The sequence below is a fragment of the Eleutherodactylus coqui genome, chromosome 13 (assembly GCF_035609145.1).
Source record: "Eleutherodactylus coqui strain aEleCoq1 chromosome 13, aEleCoq1.hap1, whole genome shotgun sequence".
Lineage (NCBI taxonomy): Eukaryota > Metazoa > Chordata > Amphibia > Anura > Eleutherodactylidae > Eleutherodactylus > Eleutherodactylus coqui.
Window position 1 is genome coordinate 83,922,777 of NC_089849.1, and position 21,098 is coordinate 83,943,874.

Genomic DNA, 21,098 nt, shown 5'->3' on the forward strand with positions numbered 1-21,098 from the left:
CCCTCCCTGTGTCTGTAGGGTCTTTTGATCCTCGTCTTGGTGAAGTGTTTGTCTTTATTTTTGACATAAATACTCATTGAGTGTCATAATCCAGGCTACCTCGGGTATCATTGCCTCGCGTGGTATATTTTACCTGGTGAATATTTGTTTGTCAGTGTTGTGCCCTGCTTTCGTATTTTAACCTTATATCAATAAAATTATAGTTTTAGTATAAGTCACGTCTGTGAATTGGGCCTTATTCTACTCAGTTTGACTTAACTGCCTACCCTCTGAGAATTCTTTAATTAACTATTCATGGCAGGTTTCCTTTCACGAAATATTTGCACATCTGATTGGGTATCTGAAGCAAATTCTGTCTTCTCCGAAGAAGGCTACACCCCCAGTCCTGACAACATCTCTATTAGACCCACTTTCAAAGAGCTAACGAAAGTATACAAAGAATACGTTAGATGTTGGTGGGAGATACAAGGTCTGTCGAAATATGAAGAGCACAAAATTGTACCAAGAGGTTTGAGAGTTTCAGTGTTGCCTCCAGTCCGTTGCCGCAATCCCGAATTTCTCAAAAAATGGGAGACTGAAGCAACTAACTCATCACTCAGACTCATCAACCTCTTGCTAGAAGAGGAGAAAACTACCCTCGTTAAAAATCAGAAACAACTAGAAGACTTAATAGAAAAATCGAAAGTCTTTCTGACAGACCCTGAATACTCTTCCTTAGAAAAAACTTTACAAGATAACATCTCGAAGTATACCCAACATATAAAAGACAGAAAACATTCTTTGTTTATGAGAGACCTGGCAGACTTTAGGGAAAATCGGGCTTATCTTGGTACAAATAAATACTCAGGAACAGAGCCAATTTCCTCAGAAACGGAACAGTCCGACACTGAAGGTGCGAGATCTCGCACACTAAATTATTCCCGTTCCAACCGAATACGTAATAAAGGTCGAGGCAGGGGACGATTGCATCAACAACCACCCCAAGATCTCCCTATTTCACAATATTTTTTACGGGGGCGCAGAGATCAGCCACCGAGTTACTGACAGTATCTGATAAGCCTGAAATTGATCGGGCATTGGCCGGTAACTCGTCAGCTGACGAAGAAATGAAAATCGTCAATCTATCTACACATGTACTAACTAGCCACGAAACTGGAGTGTTGAAGAGGGGGCTGTCCTTTGTCCCGACGACCCGTTATCAACCGTTCGTCTGGGCAAAGGACATCTCCCTCTTCGTCAGAAAATTACGCTGGAAAAAATATTTCTCCATTCAAGATGAGAAATTAGCCAATGATTTTGGCCTTGATAAATCTGACATTCCAGCTTTTAGAATTCTTCAGAGTCTAGAGGATGAAACAACTATGCCCCTAGCAAGTACTGACTGCAAACTCCGTAACAAAACCAATCCACCAGCTTTCAATTGTCCAGAATTGGACTTATTTGAAAAATTGGTGTTGAGAGACTTGAAGAAAATTAAGCCTAAACAAAGTAAAACCCTAAATATGACAAGATCGGAAAAGTTAGCCTTAAGGGATCTTGAAGGTAATGAAAATTTGGTGATTAAACAATCTGATAAAGGGGGTAACGTAGTCTTACTAGACAGGAACGAGTACATCAAAATGTGTATGGACCTCTTAAGTGATAATTCTACATATGCCACACTTAGAGGTGACCCTACAAATGCATTCCAGACAGCCCTCAATAGAATCCTACTTAGGGGTAAAGAATTGAAGTGCATTAGTGACACAGAACTGAAATTTATGACTCCAGCAACTCCGAGAATAGCAGTTTTCTATGCTTTACCTAAAATTCACAAGGGCACCAGCCCATTGAAAGGACGTCCTATCGTATCCGGCATTGACAACATCACTCAGAATTCCAGTGTTTATCTGGACCGTATGCTGAGACCATTTGTCTCAGCACTTCCATCATTTGCACAGGATACGATGGACGTCCTACGTCAAATTGAAGGTATTACAGTCGGGCCGGATACATGGGTGGCAAGTCTTGATGTCGAGGCACTCTACAGCTCAATCCCTCATCAAGTGGGATTACGAGCTATTGCTCATTTCTTATCTCAGAGAGGGATACAGTATCAGGTTCAAAACGAATTTATCCTAGAACTGTTAGAATTCGTGCTGACACACAATTATTTCCTCTTTAACAGGAGGTTTTTCCACCAGCTCAGGGGCACCGCGATGGGGACACCATGTGCCCCCACGTACGCCAACTTGCTCCTGGGCTGGTGGGAAGAAAAGTGTGTCTTTTCCACCGAGAACTCTGCCTGGTCCACATATATCTTGTCCTGGATAAGATATATTGACGACATACTCATTTTATGGACAGGTTCTAAATCACAGTTCTTCGAGTTCGTCACCTGGCTTAACAGCAATGATCTCAATCTGAGATTTACGGCCGACATCAATAAAACATCTATGACTTTCCTCGATATAACTATCTCAATTCGACCAGATGGCAGAGTCTCAACCAACCTTTATCGTAAAAGTACAGCCACCAATAGCCTACTTTCTTGGAACAGTTTCCACCCACAACCCCTTAAAAAAGGTATCCCTAAGGGGCAATTTCTGAGAATCAGAAGGAATTGCTCTGAAGAAAGCACCTTTACTGTTGAATGTCAAAAATTAAGGGACAGGTTCCTACAAAGAGGGTACCCCACTCATATCTTGGATCAAGCAGAACATTTCGCACGCAATTGCAATAGAAATGAGCTGCTAATTCCAAAAAAAAGGAACGAGACATCAGAAATGCGTATTGTAGGAACTTACGATACTGGACGTGAAAAAATACTAGAGATACTGCAAACCTACTGGGATGTCCTCCAAAATGACAAAGATATCAGCACCTATATTCCATCATATCCGAAACTGACTTATCGCCGGGGCCGTAATATCAAGGACCACGTAGTTAAAAGCTTCTTAAAACCATCAACACCTCAAAATAATTGGCTTTCACGTTCCATCCCCAACGGCACTTTTACATGCGCTAAATGTCTGGCATGTAAATTTATCAAAAAAGGAAGCACCTTTATGTCAAGTACAACAGGGACAGAATACACTATACGAGATTTTGTCAACTGTCTCTCTACCAATGTTGTCTACATCATCACCTGCGTTTGTCAGAAACAATATATTGGGAAAACGAGGCAGCAATTTCGCCGTAGGATTCTGTCACACGTGGGCAACATTGGTAGAAAAGAAGCAACTTCAGTCTCTACTCATGTTCTGGAACAACATGGGGGCGATGCCAATTGCCTGAAGTTTCAGGGGATGGAAATTGTGAAGTCTGATGGCAGAAGAGGTGATATAGATTCACTGCTTCTGCAAAAAGAAGCAGGCTGGATCTATAGATGCGATACTGTACAACCTGCTGGTCTCAATGAACAACTACTGTTCAATTGTTTTCTGTAAGCATGACTGCTGTTGCTAATTTGGTTATCACGATTTCTATTCATGTGTACGCAAATATTTCTTGATCTGTGCATCATAACATCATATGCTCTAATTGAGCTTTCATCTTGTATCATGTATCGAATTACATTCTTATCAAACTTTAATACATGTTGACAATACCTCTTTAATAATGAAAAAGGGTATGACACTAGAACATACTTACAATCACAATTATCGCTCTTATATGAGATCTCAGTACATTGAACATTCCTTGTTCTAATAAAGACTGAGTCTACATACATTATATAAAGATATGAACTTTTTCCATCAGTATCTGCCCTTATAAACTCCCCCTCTGGTGGTATTAAAAGCTATCTGTCAACAATACTTACCTGTAAGATGGCTATTTACAGAAACTTCATGTGCAGTCTAAAGTTGAATATTTTATTATAAATATTCATGTATATCGGGCATTGCAGTTATCCTACACATTTATGCTGTATTACCTGCAATATCCCCGATATATATTAAGCCCCGACAGTAGGGCAATGATACAGGTACGTCTATTGATGCTGAGGCGTCACAGGCACTGTATCATTATCCGGCAGTGATACGCACCGTAACCACGCCTACCCACAGACGGGACTTGAACCGCAAGCACGCTCACGACGCGATCACGTCATGAGCGTCATGCCGGCAGAGATATGCGTGTCAGTGACGCACCCCGTGGACTGGTATTAGCCGTAAGGACGCCGCTTAACGTAATGAGATCACATGCGTAACCCCGCCTTTTAGGCAACGTCACGCGCAACCGGAACGCCCATACTCCCTGTCCGGCCTACCCACAGACGGGACTTTAACCGCAAGCACGCTCACGGCGCGATTACATCATGATCGTCATGCCGGCAGATATATGCGTGTTAGTGACGCACCCCGTGGACTGGTATTAGCCGTAAGGACGCCGCTTAACGTAATGAGATCACATGCGTGACCCCGCCTTCTAGGCGACGTCACGCGCAACCGGAACGCCCATACTCCCTGTCCGGCCTGTCGCTGGCTACGATCTCCAATCGGCGAAAAAGTACCTGTGGTCTGCGGTCAGGTACCAACACGTTGTGACATGACACATACTCTCTGACAGATATGGATGCATTAAATAGCACCTAAACGGTCACTCGATTGCACATGGCTACTGTTTATGTATCTTAGCGATTTAATTGGAGGGATCTGCTTAAACCAACCCACATGGGAGGAGTTAGTCCATATATAACTGACTCAGGAAACGAACACCTTCATTCCCTAGCCTACCATCAAGGCGACGGGTTATCCTCTCCATTATGCTCCTGCTGGAGCTCTCTTTTCTTTTGCATTAGGGCTTTAGCTTTGATCTGGGGGTACTCTGAACTAACTACTCTGCCTCAAAACCTATTATCGTAGTTTGGGATACAGACATTGCTGTAATCCTGGGGTTTAGTCTATCTCTTGAAGAATAGCTACTATCTGGGGGCACTCTGAACTAACTATTTTGTCTCAAAACCCATCATTGTGGGTGGGGATACAGACATTGCTGTATTCCCGGAGCTTATTCTATCTTTTGAGATAAGCACTAGTCTTGGTTGGCACTTAATAGTGACTGGGGCCAAAAGACACACATAGTTGTCTTCCCCGACAGTGCTTTGTTGTTGTTAGTGTCAGGCTGTTTAACGCCCTTAATCGGTTGATTATTGGGTTACAGTCCCTCAGTTTTAGAAATAGCCCGTTTTTGCTCCATCATATAGCAGGAGCTGTTTGCATCTTTTTCTCTATAAACATAGCTGAGAGCTCATTGATGATTTCAGTCTATAAAATCTCTATGATACTCTGTGATTACATATAATCTTGACATCTAAGTTTGAGTACTATATCTCCTGATGATCCACAATGACTGTGTGGTGAAACGCGTAGAGTTTAAAGTACTGGTTTCACGTATCAAGTATTACAGCAGATATCATCATTGTACTATTATTTATCAGCTGTTTTCAGCATATAGAGGAGAAAGTACAACTGTACATATATTCTCCCTTGGCTTTTTATAGTCGTGTATCTAACACCTGAGGACAATACACTTTCACTACAATATATCAAGCTCTAATTAAGGCGATTTTACTATAAATCATAGATTATGGGTGCGCTATGAGTTTTGGTGATTGTACTACAACTCTCTACAAAAAATTGTCCATATAGGACTTAAAAAATTCAAATTGTGTACTCACATCGAACCATATATGTCCGATGTGGATCATAAAATAGATATCCACCCTATACGCCTCTTTTCAGGGATTAAGTGGGTTATAGAGGTCCTATAAATATAATCAAACGAGCCTCTATAATTTTCTTCCCCTCCCTGTGTCTGTAGGGTCTTTTGATCCTCGTCTTGGTGAAGTGTTTGTCTTTATTTTTGACATAAATACTCATTGAGTGTCATAATCCAGGCTACCTCGGGTATCATTGCCTCGCGTGGTATATTTTACCTGGTGAATATTTGTTTGTCAGTGTTGTGCCCTGCTTTCGTATTTTAACCTTATATCAATAAAATTATAGTTTTAGTATAAGTCACGTCTGTGAATTGGGCCTTATTCTACTCAGTTTGACTTAACTGCCTACCCTCTGAGAATTCTTTAATTAACTATTCATGGCAGGTTTCCTTTCACGAAATATTTGCACATCTGATTGGGTATCTGAAGCAAATTCTGTCTTCTCCGAAGAAGGCTACACCCCCAGTCCTGACAACATCTCTATTAGACCCACTTTCAAAGAGCTAACGAAAGTATACAAAGAATACGTTAGATGTTGGTGGGAGATACAAGGTCTGTCGAAATATGAAGAGCACAAAATTGTACCAAGAGGTTTGAGAGTTTCAGTGTTGCCTCCAGTCCGTTGCCGCAATCCCGAATTTCTCAAAAAATGGGAGACTGAAGCAACTAACTCATCACTCAGACTCATCAACCTCTTGCTAGAAGAGGAGAAAACTACCCTCGTTAAAAATCAGAAACAACTAGAAGACTTAATAGAAAAATCGAAAGTCTTTCTGACAGACCCTGAATACTCTTCCTTAGAAAAAACTTTACAAGATAACATCTCGAAGTATACCCAACATATAAAAGACAGAAAACATTCTTTGTTTATGAGAGACCTGGCAGACTTTAGGGAAAATCGGGCTTATCTTGGTACAAATAAATACTCAGGAACAGAGCCAATTTCCTCAGAAACGGAACAGTCCGACACTGAAGGTGCGAGATCTCGCACACTAAATTATTCCCGTTCCAACCGAATACGTAATAAAGGTCGAGGCAGGGGACGATTGCATCAACAACCACCCCAAGATCTCCCTATTTCACAATATTTTTTACGGGGGCGCAGAGATCAGCCACCGAGTTACTGACAGTATCTGATAAGCCTGAAATTGATCGGGCATTGGCCGGTAACTCGTCAGCTGACGAAGAAATGAAAATCGTCAATCTATCTACACATGTACTAACTAGCCACGAAACTGGAGTGTTGAAGAGGGGGCTGTCCTTTGTCCCGACGACCCGTTATCAACCGTTCGTCTGGGCAAAGGACATCTCCCTCTTCGTCAGAAAATTACGCTGGAAAAAATATTTCTCCATTCAAGATGAGAAATTAGCCAATGATTTTGGCCTTGATAAATCTGACATTCCAGCTTTTAGAATTCTTCAGAGTCTAGAGGATGAAACAACTATGCCCCTAGCAAGTACTGACTGCAAACTCCGTAACAAAACCAATCCACCAGCTTTCAATTGTCCAGAATTGGACTTATTTGAAAAATTGGTGTTGAGAGACTTGAAGAAAATTAAGCCTAAACAAAGTAAAACCCTAAATATGACAAGATCGGAAAAGTTAGCCTTAAGGGATCTTGAAGGTAATGAAAATTTGGTGATTAAACAATCTGATAAAGGGGGTAACGTAGTCTTACTAGACAGGAACGAGTACATCAAAATGTGTATGGACCTCTTAAGTGATAATTCTACATATGCCACACTTAGAGGTGACCCTACAAATGCATTCCAGACAGCCCTCAATAGAATCCTACTTAGGGGTAAAGAATTGAAGTGCATTAGTGACACAGAACTGAAATTTATGACTCCAGCAACTCCGAGAATAGCAGTTTTCTATGCTTTACCTAAAATTCACAAGGGCACCAGCCCATTGAAAGGACGTCCTATCGTATCCGGCATTGACAACATCACTCAGAATTCCAGTGTTTATCTGGACCGTATGCTGAGACCATTTGTCTCAGCACTTCCATCATTTGCACAGGATACGATGGACGTCCTACGTCAAATTGAAGGTATTACAGTCGGGCCGGATACATGGGTGGCAAGTCTTGATGTCGAGGCACTCTACAGCTCAATCCCTCATCAAGTGGGATTACGAGCTATTGCTCATTTCTTATCTCAGAGAGGGATACAGTATCAGGTTCAAAACGAATTTATCCTAGAACTGTTAGAATTCGTGCTGACACACAATTATTTCCTCTTTAACAGGAGGTTTTTCCACCAGCTCAGGGGCACCGCGATGGGGACACCATGTGCCCCCACGTACGCCAACTTGCTCCTGGGCTGGTGGGAAGAAAAGTGTGTCTTTTCCACCGAGAACTCTGCCTGGTCCACATATATCTTGTCCTGGATAAGATATATTGACGACATACTCATTTTATGGACAGGTTCTAAATCACAGTTCTTCGAGTTCGTCACCTGGCTTAACAGCAATGATCTCAATCTGAGATTTACGGCCGACATCAATAAAACATCTATGACTTTCCTCGATATAACTATCTCAATTCGACCAGATGGCAGAGTCTCAACCAACCTTTATCGTAAAAGTACAGCCACCAATAGCCTACTTTCTTGGAACAGTTTCCACCCACAACCCCTTAAAAAAGGTATCCCTAAGGGGCAATTTCTGAGAATCAGAAGGAATTGCTCTGAAGAAAGCACCTTTACTGTTGAATGTCAAAAATTAAGGGACAGGTTCCTACAAAGAGGGTACCCCACTCATATCTTGGATCAAGCAGAACATTTCGCACGCAATTGCAATAGAAATGAGCTGCTAATTCCAAAAAAAAGGAACGAGACATCAGAAATGCGTATTGTAGGAACTTACGATACTGGACGTGAAAAAATACTAGAGATACTGCAAACCTACTGGGATGTCCTCCAAAATGACAAAGATATCAGCACCTATATTCCATCATATCCGAAACTGACTTATCGCCGGGGCCGTAATATCAAGGACCACGTAGTTAAAAGCTTCTTAAAACCATCAACACCTCAAAATAATTGGCTTTCACGTTCCATCCCCAACGGCACTTTTACATGCGCTAAATGTCTGGCATGTAAATTTATCAAAAAAGGAAGCACCTTTATGTCAAGTACAACAGGGACAGAATACACTATACGAGATTTTGTCAACTGTCTCTCTACCAATGTTGTCTACATCATCACCTGCGTTTGTCAGAAACAATATATTGGGAAAACGAGGCAGCAATTTCGCCGTAGGATTCTGTCACACGTGGGCAACATTGGTAGAAAAGAAGCAACTTCAGTCTCTACTCATGTTCTGGAACAACATGGGGGCGATGCCAATTGCCTGAAGTTTCAGGGGATGGAAATTGTGAAGTCTGATGGCAGAAGAGGTGATATAGATTCACTGCTTCTGCAAAAAGAAGCAGGCTGGATCTATAGATGCGATACTGTACAACCTGCTGGTCTCAATGAACAACTACTGTTCAATTGTTTTCTGTAAGCATGACTGCTGTTGCTAATTTGGTTATCACGATTTCTATTCATGTGTACGCAAATATTTCTTGATCTGTGCATCATAACATCATATGCTCTAATTGAGCTTTCATCTTGTATCATGTATCGAATTACATTCTTATCAAACTTTAATACATGTTGACAATACCTCTTTAATAATGAAAAAGGGTATGACACTAGAACATACTTACAATCACAATTATCGCTCTTATATGAGATCTCAGTACATTGAACATTCCTTGTTCTAATAAAGACTGAGTCTACATACATTATATAAAGATATGAACTTTTTCCATCAGTATCTGCCCTTATAAACTCCCCCTCTGGTGGTATTAAAAGCTATCTGTCAACAATACTTACCTGTAAGATGGCTATTTACAGAAACTTCATGTGCAGTCTAAAGTTGAATATTTTATTATAAATATTCATGTATATCGGGCATTGCAGTTATCCTACACATTTATGCTGTATTACCTGCAATATCCCCGATATATATTAAGCCCCGACAGTAGGGCAATGATACAGGTACGTCTATTGATGCTGAGGCGTCACAGGCACTGTATCATTATCCGGCAGTGATACGCACCGTAACCACGCCTACCCACAGACGGGACTTGAACCGCAAGCACGCTCACGACGCGATCACGTCATGAGCGTCATGCCGGCAGAGATATGCGTGTCAGTGACGCACCCCGTGGACTGGTATTAGCCGTAAGGACGCCGCTTAACGTAATGAGATCACATGCGTAACCCCGCCTTTTAGGCAACGTCACGCGCAACCGGAACGCCCATACTCCCTGTCCGGCCTACCCACAGACGGGACTTTAACCGCAAGCACGCTCACGGCGCGATTACATCATGATCGTCATGCCGGCAGATATATGCGTGTTAGTGACGCACCCCGTGGACTGGTATTAGCCGTAAGGACGCCGCTTAACGTAATGAGATCACATGCGTGACCCCGCCTTCTAGGCGACGTCACGCGCAACCGGAACGCCCATACTCCCTGTCCGGCCTGTCGCTGGCTACGATCTCCAATCGGCGAAAAAGTACCTGTGGTCTGCGGTCAGGTACCAACACGTTGTGACATGACACATACTCTCTGACAGATATGGATGCATTAAATAGCACCTAAACGGTCACTCGATTGCACATGGCTACTGTTTATGTATCTTAGCGATTTAATTGGAGGGATCTGCTTAAACCAACCCACATGGGAGGAGTTAGTCCATATATAACTGACTCAGGAAACGAACACCTTCATTCCCTAGCCTACCATCAAGGCGACGGGTTATCCTCTCCATTATGCTCCTGCTGGAGCTCTCTTTTCTTTTGCATTAGGGCTTTAGCTTTGATCTGGGGGTACTCTGAACTAACTACTCTGCCTCAAAACCTATTATCGTAGTTTGGGATACAGACATTGCTGTAATCCTGGGGTTTAGTCTATCTCTTGAAGAATAGCTACTATCTGGGGGCACTCTGAACTAACTATTTTGTCTCAAAACCCATCATTGTGGGTGGGGATACAGACATTGCTGTATTCCCGGAGCTTATTCTATCTTTTGAGATAAGCACTAGTCTTGGTTGGCACTTAATAGTGACTGGGGCCAAAAGACACACATAGTTGTCTTCCCCGACAGTGCTTTGTTGTTGTTAGTGTCAGGCTGTTTAACGCCCTTAATCGGTTGATTATTGGGTTACAGTCCCTCAGTTTTAGAAATAGCCCGTTTTTGCTCCATCATATAGCAGGAGCTGTTTGCATCTTTTTCTCTATAAACATAGCTGAGAGCTCATTGATGATTTCAGTCTATAAAATCTCTATGATACTCTGTGATTACATATAATCTTGACATCTAAGTTTGAGTACTATATCTCCTGATGATCCACAATGACTGTGTGGTGAAACGCGTAGAGTTTAAAGTACTGGTTTCACGTATCAAGTATTACAGCAGATATCATCATTGTACTATTATTTATCAGCTGTTTTCAGCATATAGAGGAGAAAGTACAACTGTACATATATTCTCCCTTGGCTTTTTATAGTCGTGTATCTAACACCTGAGGACAATACACTTTCACTACAATATATCAAGCTCTAATTAAGGCGATTTTACTATAAATCATAGATTATGGGTGCGCTATGAGTTTTGGTGATTGTACTACAACTCTCTACAAAAAATTGTCCATATAGGACTTAAAAAATTCAAATTGTGTACTCACATCGAACCATATATGTCCGATGTGGATCATAAAATAGATATCCACCCTATACGCCTCTTTTCAGGGATTAAGTGGGTTATAGAGGTCCTATAAATATAATCAAACGAGCCTCTATAATTTTCTTCCCCTCCCTGTGTCTGTAGGGTCTTTTGATCCTCGTCTTGGTGAAGTGTTTGTCTTTATTTTTGACATAAATACTCATTGAGTGTCATAATCCAGGCTACCTCGGGTATCATTGCCTCGCGTGGTATATTTTACCTGGTGAATATTTGTTTGTCAGTGTTGTGCCCTGCTTTCGTATTTTAACCTTATATCAATAAAATTATAGTTTTAGTATAAGTCACGTCTGTGAATTGGGCCTTATTCTACTCAGTTTGACTTAACTGCCTACCCTCTGAGAATTCTTTAATCAAGGAAATAATAGTACCGGTTTAAACAGCAACAGGTCCCACATCTTATACTTTATTGGTTTATATAGCAAAAATGACGTGACAGCCTTCCTTTAATTAATTTTAGGGAAAAACTAACATTCCCAAACCTTACAGTGATCCCAAATAATTACAACAACTTTTAATCAAATAGTTTTTTATTGAAAAAGTTACATTCTTATATTAGCAAAACGGACAGAACAAACCCATTGCCCTCCCCCAACCCCCCCAGTACCCCGAGGTACCACCTACAATGATGAAGGAGAGAACCATAAAGTGTTAGTGTATTATACAGCAACCTAAATGCTTCCTGAGCAGCAGCTGTCCTGAAGGAAATGTGAGTGTAGAGCGGGAACACAAAGGGGAAAATTTATCATATGCGACTTTTATGTGTGACTTTTCATCTATTAAGAGACAAATTCATCAAAAAGTTGCACACGGTATGTTGTATTAAGATAAATACCCTCATTCTCTCTGCTGTGAACGTTGGAGCTGGAAATCCACCTCCTCGCCACCGGAGGAGCTGTGGGACTTTTTATACAACTTTTTTAAAAAGTTGCACATTATAAATCAGGTCTAAACCACGGCGCCACCTAAATCATGGCCACGAGTTTAGACTAAAAGTAAAATGTCTTGACCAGGCGTGAATAATAAAAAATAGTCTCGCAGCTTTCATAAATCTGGCAAATGTCACTAAGGCCAGCTGCAGATGGGCGGATTTGTATTGTAGAATCCGCGGTCGGCATTCGTACGGAGGATCCGGAGCAAAAAAAAATGTGCTTTATCCTTCAGACTCGCAGAAACGAATTTTGTACAGTGAGGTCAATAGAAGCCGTCTGATCAAAGGCCCATCTGCAATTGACACTGCGGATAGGCAGCGGGTACCCGCATCATCGCCTAGCGACAGCACGGAAAAACAAACATTGAAAAAAAATCTGTACTGTGCATGACCGACAGTGGGCATCTGCAGTCATCCACAGTGCGAAAGAAAGAAGGTACGCGGGGTCGTCGGCCACGGTCAGAGCTGGATTACGCTGCGGGCTCCCACATGCAGAATCCAGATCCACCATGTGCAGGCGGCCTTAGCCTGAAAAAAGTCACATTGTAGACCACAATCTAGGTAAGTGATGGCGAACCTTTTAGAGACCGAGTGCCCAAACTGCAACCTAAAACCCACTTATTTACCACAAAGTGCCAATACATCAGGGGGCGGGGCTTATCACGACGTATGATTGTATCATCGTCGTTCTAAAAAGGACAGGGCTCTTTCAAAATAGACCGGGTGCAGATTTTGACTACTTTTTGGATGTGGAAATACTGCAGAATGTCCTCAGCGGAAATTTCTGTGGAAAATTCTGTAGCATTTCCGCATCCAAAAAGTAGTCAAAATCTGCACCCTGTCTATTGTGAAAGAGCCCCGCCCATTTCTGCTACCTGTAAACATACCCCAGTGGTAACAGTGACACTAAACAGCGGCCCCAGCGATAATAGTGACTCCCACCACAGCGATAATAGTGACCCCCACCACATAGCAGCCCCAGCGGTAATAGTGCCCCCCACCCCCCAGCGATAATAGTGACCCCCGCCCCACAGCGGCCACAGCGGTAATAGTGACAGCGGCCCCAGCGGTAATAGTGACCCCTGCCCCATAGCAGCCCCAGCGGTAATAGTGATCCCTGCCCCACAGCGGCCCCAGCGGTAATAGTGACCCCCGCCCCACAGCGGCCCCAGCGGTAATAGTGACCCCCCTCAGCGATAATAGTGACCCCCACCACACAGCAGCCCCAGCGGTAATAGTGACCCCCACCCCCCAGCGATAATAGTGACCCCCACGCCGCAGCGGTAATAGTGACCCCCAGTGTTTTAGGGACACCCCCCGCGCCCCCCCCAGTGCAGTAGTGACACCACACAGTGGCCCCCCCAGTGCAGTAGTGACATCCTCCAGCGGCCGCCCAGTGCAGTAGTGACACCCCCCAGCGGCCCCCCAATGCAGTAGTGACACCCCCCAGCGGCCCCTCAGTGCAGTAGTGACACCTCCTAGCGGCCCCCCAGTGCAGTAGTGACACCTCCCAGCGGCCCCACAGTGCAGTAGTGACACCCCCTGCGGCACCCCAGTGCAGTAGTGACACCCCCAGCGGCCCCCCAGTGCAGTAGTGACACCCCACAGTGCCCCTCCCGGGACCCACATACTTACCTTCTCCTCCTCCTCCCCCTCCTCCTGGAAGCTCAGCTCCTCTTCTGGTCAGCGATGGTCCCGGCATGCATATTAACTTTTTCTTCCCCACTTCTGCCTCAATAGGTAATTCCCAGCAACCTGATTGGTTGTTTGGTGAATCAGCCAACCCAAACAACCAATCAGGTTGCTGGGAATTGCTGATTGCTGCAGAAGTGGGGAAGAAAATGTTACTATGCTCCCGACACACTCTGACACACACTCTGCTGGAAGCCTCCCCCCTCCCGGCGGAAGCAAGTAGTAGGAGACGTCGGGGCAGGGGGAGGGGGATTCCTGCTGCACAGTGAAGTCAGTGTGTGCCGGGATCAGCACGGCTAGCAGTGCCGTTTGTGAATGCCGGCAGGGGAGCCGCGGCCCCTGCTGGTATTCACAAGTGGTGAGCGGCCAATGCCGGCGCGTGCCAGTAGGGAGGGCTCTGCGTGCCGCCTCCGGCACGCGTGCCATAGGTTCACCACCACTGATCTAGGTGCATGAGCTTTCATGAATCTCCCCCACGTTGTCATTGTGGGAGGTGACATTAGGAAACCAAAATACTTATATTTTAAAAATATATAAAAGATATCTAAGACTGTAAAACCTTCAGAAAGACAGAGTGGCATAAAACAGTAACATTATATATATATATCCATTCCATATACAGACTGATCATAACTAAAGTATCCCTACTCAGACCTCTATTGGGTGTAATGCAGTCAAATAATACTATCCAGGACTTGCAGTAGTAATCCATGTAAGAAATAAGTTGAATCTTGCTGTTGGCAGCCATCTTGGATTCACGGCATAAATGATTTACGGGTAGACTCATCAGACATAGATAGATGCAGTCATTTTTTCAATACCTTCAACCATTGTTGAGTTATGGCTGACGTGATGTTGAGTATTAATAACGTTATGCTGAATTTGGTGGTATGGAAAACACTAAGCACATGTCTTTTCAGGGACCAGAACACGTTGTTAACAATCCAGGACAGAATATAGACTTGTGATGAAGATTATTGGGCTGAATCCAAGATGGCCGCCACTAGCTATTTTGAAGTACTTGTTTTTCCCATGAATGGCCTCTGCATGTCCTGGATAGTATTACTACCTGGTTTGTTCACTTACACCCAGTAGACATCTCTGAATGGGGATACTTTCTTTATGGTCACACTGTGTACACCTAGCGCCTCTTAGTGTTCACATCTCTTGGTCTTTGTCACATTTGATTGTTTTGAGACCGATCAACAGAAATAAAAAGCCTATAAAATCCCAGCGGTGTCTGGTGGAGCTGCGGGTGATGTCGGCCATCTGAAAGAGTTAACGACTACTGGCCTATGGCGAGCTTTAAAATTCTAATTGACAATGTCATAAGGCGTTGCACAGGGATGTCACAAGATGTCCCGCAGTCTGTGGAAACACGTCCTAGGACAGGAAAATGTATGAGCCAACTGGAGGGGGAAGGAGCGGCGGTCAGAGCCGAATGCTAGTCTGTTTATAAGCATTGCAGTGTTTCCCCACCAGCCTACACATTCATTCTCTCATATTAGGATGGGTTTCCACAGAATGCACTGATGGCAGTTATTTTCTATCATTCCTGTACAACCCCTTTAAGCCGGAGGACTGATGACATCACAGAAGGAGCGCGATAATTTTCCCTATAGCTCAATGAACGGAACAGGAAAACTGAACTGCTCAAAGCTGCTGTGATGGAGCCCTTACACATCTGTCTCGCTGGAGCACGACTCGCAGCCGCAAACTAAACCTCCTGCTTAACATGACATAAATGCGGCTCTATAGGTCAAGTATACAATAGTTTATATATATATACTCCACAAGACCCACTGTTTTGGAGATGCTCTGACTCCGCTGTGTAGACATCATGATTTGGCCTTTGTCAGAGTTGATCAGATCCTTTCACTTCCCCATCTTTCTTGCTTCCAAGACATCAACTTCAAGAAGTGACAGTTCATTTGGTACCTAATATATACCTTATATATACATTAAAACCACCAAGAGGTTATGTAAATAACACTGACTACCGGTGATGGCACCTCTCAAAGGGTGCGATATATTAGGTACCAAATGAACTGTTACTTCTTGAAGTTGATGTCTTGGAAGCAAGAAAGATGGGCAAGTGAAAGGATCTGATCAACTCTGACAAAGGCCAAATCATGATGTCTACACGGCGGAGTCAGAGCATCTCCAAAACAGTGGGTCTTGTGGAGCATTCTGTGCATGAGGTGGTTACTACCTATCAGAAGTAGTCCAAGGAAGGAGAACCAGTGAACTGGAGACGGGGTCGTAAGTGCCCAAAGCTCATCAGTGTGTATGGTGAGTGAAGGCTAGCCCGTCTCTTTCATTATCACTGACAACCTACTGTAGTACAAACTGCTGAGATAGGTAATGCTGGCTATGATAGAACGGTGTCGGAACATGCGGTGCATTGGAGCCTGCCATGGATGGGGCTGTGTAGTCGCAGACTGAGAAGAGTACCCATGTTGACACCAACTACACACCCTTCAGGGCAATGGCCTCATTCAGCAGAATAATATGCCCTGCCGCACTGCACAAAGTGTTGACTTGGTCTCCAAATTCCTCAGATATCAATCAAATCGAGCATTTGTGGAAAGTGCCGAATCTCATCCACTGAGATCCCACCTCGCAAAAAGGATCTGCTGCTAACATGATGGTGCAAGAGACCAAAAGACACCATCACAGGTCTTGTGGAGTCCTTGTCTGGACAAGTCAAAGAATTCTGGTGGCAGGAGGGACACCTACACAATTGTAGGATGGTGGATAAGATGGTGGATATAATATTATGGGTGAACAATATATCCTTTAGACGGTTTTATTCTATTAGAAATATAAAGTATGCTATGTTGCATCTTATACTTAGGGGCCAGCGGATGAATGCAGCCACTGTAAGACCTTCTGAAGTCCCGAGCCCTCCAGGGCACTAGTTTCCATGACTGTGATTGGCTGCTTAGACCAGGCTATAATGTCATTCAATCGGACAAGTGATTTCATCTCCACCAGTGACATACAACACGGCAGATCCCTACAAGTAATCAGATCATATGCATTAGTCTCCAGCATGCAATGTAGAAGGAAGTGCAGCGCCCATCATTCCAAATATCAATGCCACAGACTGACAAGATTAATTACTGCAACTCCAATTAATTTAATAAATGTGTGAGTCTAAGGATGCATTCACACATGCAGGTTGTGTTCAGGTTTATTATGCGGTTTCTGAAGTCAAAAATCAGGTAAGAGAGTAAGAACCATTACTTTACCTCCTCTTTTTGGACCAACTTCTGGATTTCACTTCAAATACTGCGTAAAAAAATGTGTGAATGCACCCTTAGGCTAAATTCCCACGAACGTATATCAGCTCGGTTTTCACGTCGAGCCGATATACGTTGTCCTCATGTGCAGGGGGGGAGGGAGCTGGAAGAGCCAGGAGCAGGAACAGAGCTTCTGCCTCCTCTCCGCCCCTCTGCACTATTTGCAATGGGGAGAGGTGGGACAGGGGCGGGGCTAATTCTTGGAACTTAGCCCCGCCCCATCCAGCCTCCTTTCATTGCAAATAGTGCAGAGGGGCGGAGAGTAGGCAAAGAGGGGGCGGGAGATCAGTTCCTGCTCCTGGCTCTTCCATCCTTCGCCCCCTGCAGATGAGGACAACATATATCGGCTCGGCGTGAAAACCGAGCTGATATACGTTCGTGGGAATGCACCCTTAAAGGAGTTTTTCAGGAAAATACTATTGATGGCCTATCCTCAGGATAGGTCATCAATAGTTTATTAGCTGTGATCCACTGTTCGGGACCTCGGCTATGTAACTCGTCAGGTGTCCGCAATCAGTGACGCAATACACAGGACTAAGAGGGGAACTTGCTGCTCTGACCCAGGTGTAATGGCCAGAGTTTGTAAGTACAGGCGCGTGTGTCTCATAAAAATCAATCGGAGCTGTGCTTGCAGTTACAAGTGCAGCGTCGGAGCGGGGCACGCCAAAGTGGGGGAAACCACGGGAAAGAAAGATGGTTGCAATCTCTCCCACCTCAGTCAGTGCCGCACGGTGGCTAAAAGGGTTTTGTGATGTTTCGTTTTCTAACGGTGGTTTGTCACGTGACGCCAGCACTTCATCTGGGACTCCAATAGTTAGTGGCGAAATAACTGACACAAGTCCTGGTAGCTTTGATTTAGTAAACTGGAAGTGCACAGATTTACTTCAGCTTGTTTCATAAGGCAACAATAAGAACAATGGCAGAGCTATTACTTCAAAGCAGAATAGACATTGATGCACAGTTAAATTCAATATGGCACAATTTAACCTTCAATGCTCTCTCTCCCTCTTTGAATGTAGGGGTTACTTAGTAGAATTCCCACAGTCCTAGTTATCTGTTGGGCTTACTGGAAGATTATGAAGCAGTTAAAGAAGTGGACTTTAAGATGAAGCTCTTTACTTTCCCTGGCTTTGACTTCAACGGGTTTGTGCAACTCACTGTTTTACTGGAACAGGTCCCAAACTTTCTCCTCCACACTGCTGCTACTGAAGAAGCTGGTGAATCCTAACTTCCCCATTCAATAACACGATATCTCTGCTCTCACTGCAGAACAACTGCTGTACATCCTTCTCCTCTGACTGCTCACTACTCCCAACTCTCCTCTCCAACTTCAAATCTAACTGACTTCTCTTCCTGTCTGTCTCCTGCACTTTTTCCAACCACTCCTACATCCTGCCTCGCTTTGCAGCTATTTTTCCCGCTCATGGCTCTCACCCGTCCCCTCTACCAATCAGTGGTTTGCATGGCAAGCAGCCAATGATTAGCCAGCTGATGCCAAGCAGTTTAGCTGTAGCTTGGGAAGAAAGAGGAAAACGGGTTTTCCGACGTATGGCATCTTCTATGCCCCATAGGAGCACAAAGCTAGGTGTTACAGGACTGGTGATTGGATGACTAGCCGGTAGATCATATCAGTAAGGGGAGATGAAATTATGTGCCTAAGGTCTCCAGATTTATCTGGGTACCTTATCACGGCTTCTGCACATGTGCCCGTCACCAAGATGGCGGACGCTTGGGCAAAAGCAGGGGATTAGTAGGTTAATTTAAAATCTCCCTGCTCCTGGCTACTAGATGTACCAGAAAGCCGGGAGATCTTACAGGGGACCGCGGTACGTGGTTCTTGGTCACGTGATCACCACTGTCCAATGAAAAATGTCGATCGGGTAAAAGTAAAAAAAGCTAAAGTTTCACCTTCCATCCCAGATCTGAACCATAAGGGCAGGTGAAGTTACTTACCGAAGGCCTCCGGCGATATCCTTCAACAGGATCTTTATTCGCAGACCTTTCTCCAGCTTCACCACATGTCGCCCAAATGGCTGACGCTAGGGAGGACCCAGGAAATTTTAAATCTCCTTGCTCTTTACTACTAAAGGTAGGTAGTAGAGAGCCTGGAGCAGTGACCAAGAGCCACATTGAGTGGTCTCCGGTCACATGATTGCTGTTATCCAATTGATAATGGCTATCATGTAAAAGTTAAAAGATAGTTGAAGTTTAATGATCCTTTTGGTTTGGCCCCATTGTGCATACGGACATAAGATTAGGGCCACAATGGGTATGTCTCTGAACACAGCACAAACAGGGGGATCCATTTTGGGGTGCAAGTCTTTATTCATATGTGTGCTGTATAAAAAAAAGTATTTTTAAAATGACATAATTGCCAAAAAAGGGAAAATCGTAATTTGTCCTTGTTTGCTTAGATTCTTTCAAAAACTGTGGGGTCAAAATGCGCAGTACACTCCTAGATGATTTCGTTAAGGGGTCTAGTTTTCAAGATGGGGTCATTTATGGGGGTTCTCCATCGATTTGGCATCTCAAGGGCTCTACAAGTGGGCAATGGGATCTAACTCACCTTCAAACAAAATGTCTGTTCTGAAAGCCACCGGCTGCTCCTTCCATTTTGGGCCCCATTGCGCATAGTAACATAGTATGTTAGGCCGAGTGAAGACAATGTCCATCTAGTTCAGCCTGTTTTGCCCCCCCCCCCCCCCTCCCCCCGGTGATCCAGAGGAACAAAAAAAAAAAGACAATGACGCAGATACCAATTTAGCTCATTAGTAGGAAAAAATTCCTTGCCGGCTCCAAAAAATTCCTTTCCGACTGGCAATCAGAATAATCCCTGGATCAATGTATGAGTTCCTACCTAACTCCAAAACCTGGATCAACAACCCTGCTGGTCACCTAATGTCTATATCCTGTAATATCATATCACTCTAAAAAGACGTCTAGTCCCCTCTTAAACTCCTCTATTAATTTTGTCCTCTGGCAGAGAGTTCCACAGTCTCACTGCTCTTACAGTAAAGAACCCCCTTCTGTGTTGGTGATGAAATCTGCTTTCTTCTAACCGTAGAGGATGCCCTCTTGTTACTGTCGCAGTCCTGGGTATAAACAGATCATGGGAGAGATCCTTGTATTGTCCCCTAATGTATTTATACATAGTTATTTGGTCGCCCCTTAACATTTTTTTTCCAGTGTGAATAATCCCAATTTTGATAGCCTCTCTGGGTATTCCAGTCCTCTGCAGATACTGGTCTAAAACACATCCTACTGATTGTAAATAAAAATAATCCTTAGTACACTTAAAAATCTTTATCTGGTAGGAAGTACCACCAAGTACAAATAGTCCCCGACCTGCGAACGTTCGAGTTACAAACTTGCAAGATGCGAACAATCTGTCGTGCACAGCATGATGTCATGCTATGGCATGACATCATACTGTGCAGGGACCGGGCAGGCTTCTATAAAGCCTGATAGAAGCCTGTCCGGTCAGATCGCGGGACATTGTGCGGTTGCTGGACAGCCGGGGGCCTTCTGAAAGGTCCTACGGCTGCCTATACAGAGCGCCTATCAAAGCCGTGCGCCTGATAAGCACTCTGCATAGGCAGCCCTGGGGCCTTTCAGAAGGCCCCCAGCTGCCTAGCAGCCGCACAGCATTCCACGATCTTATCGTG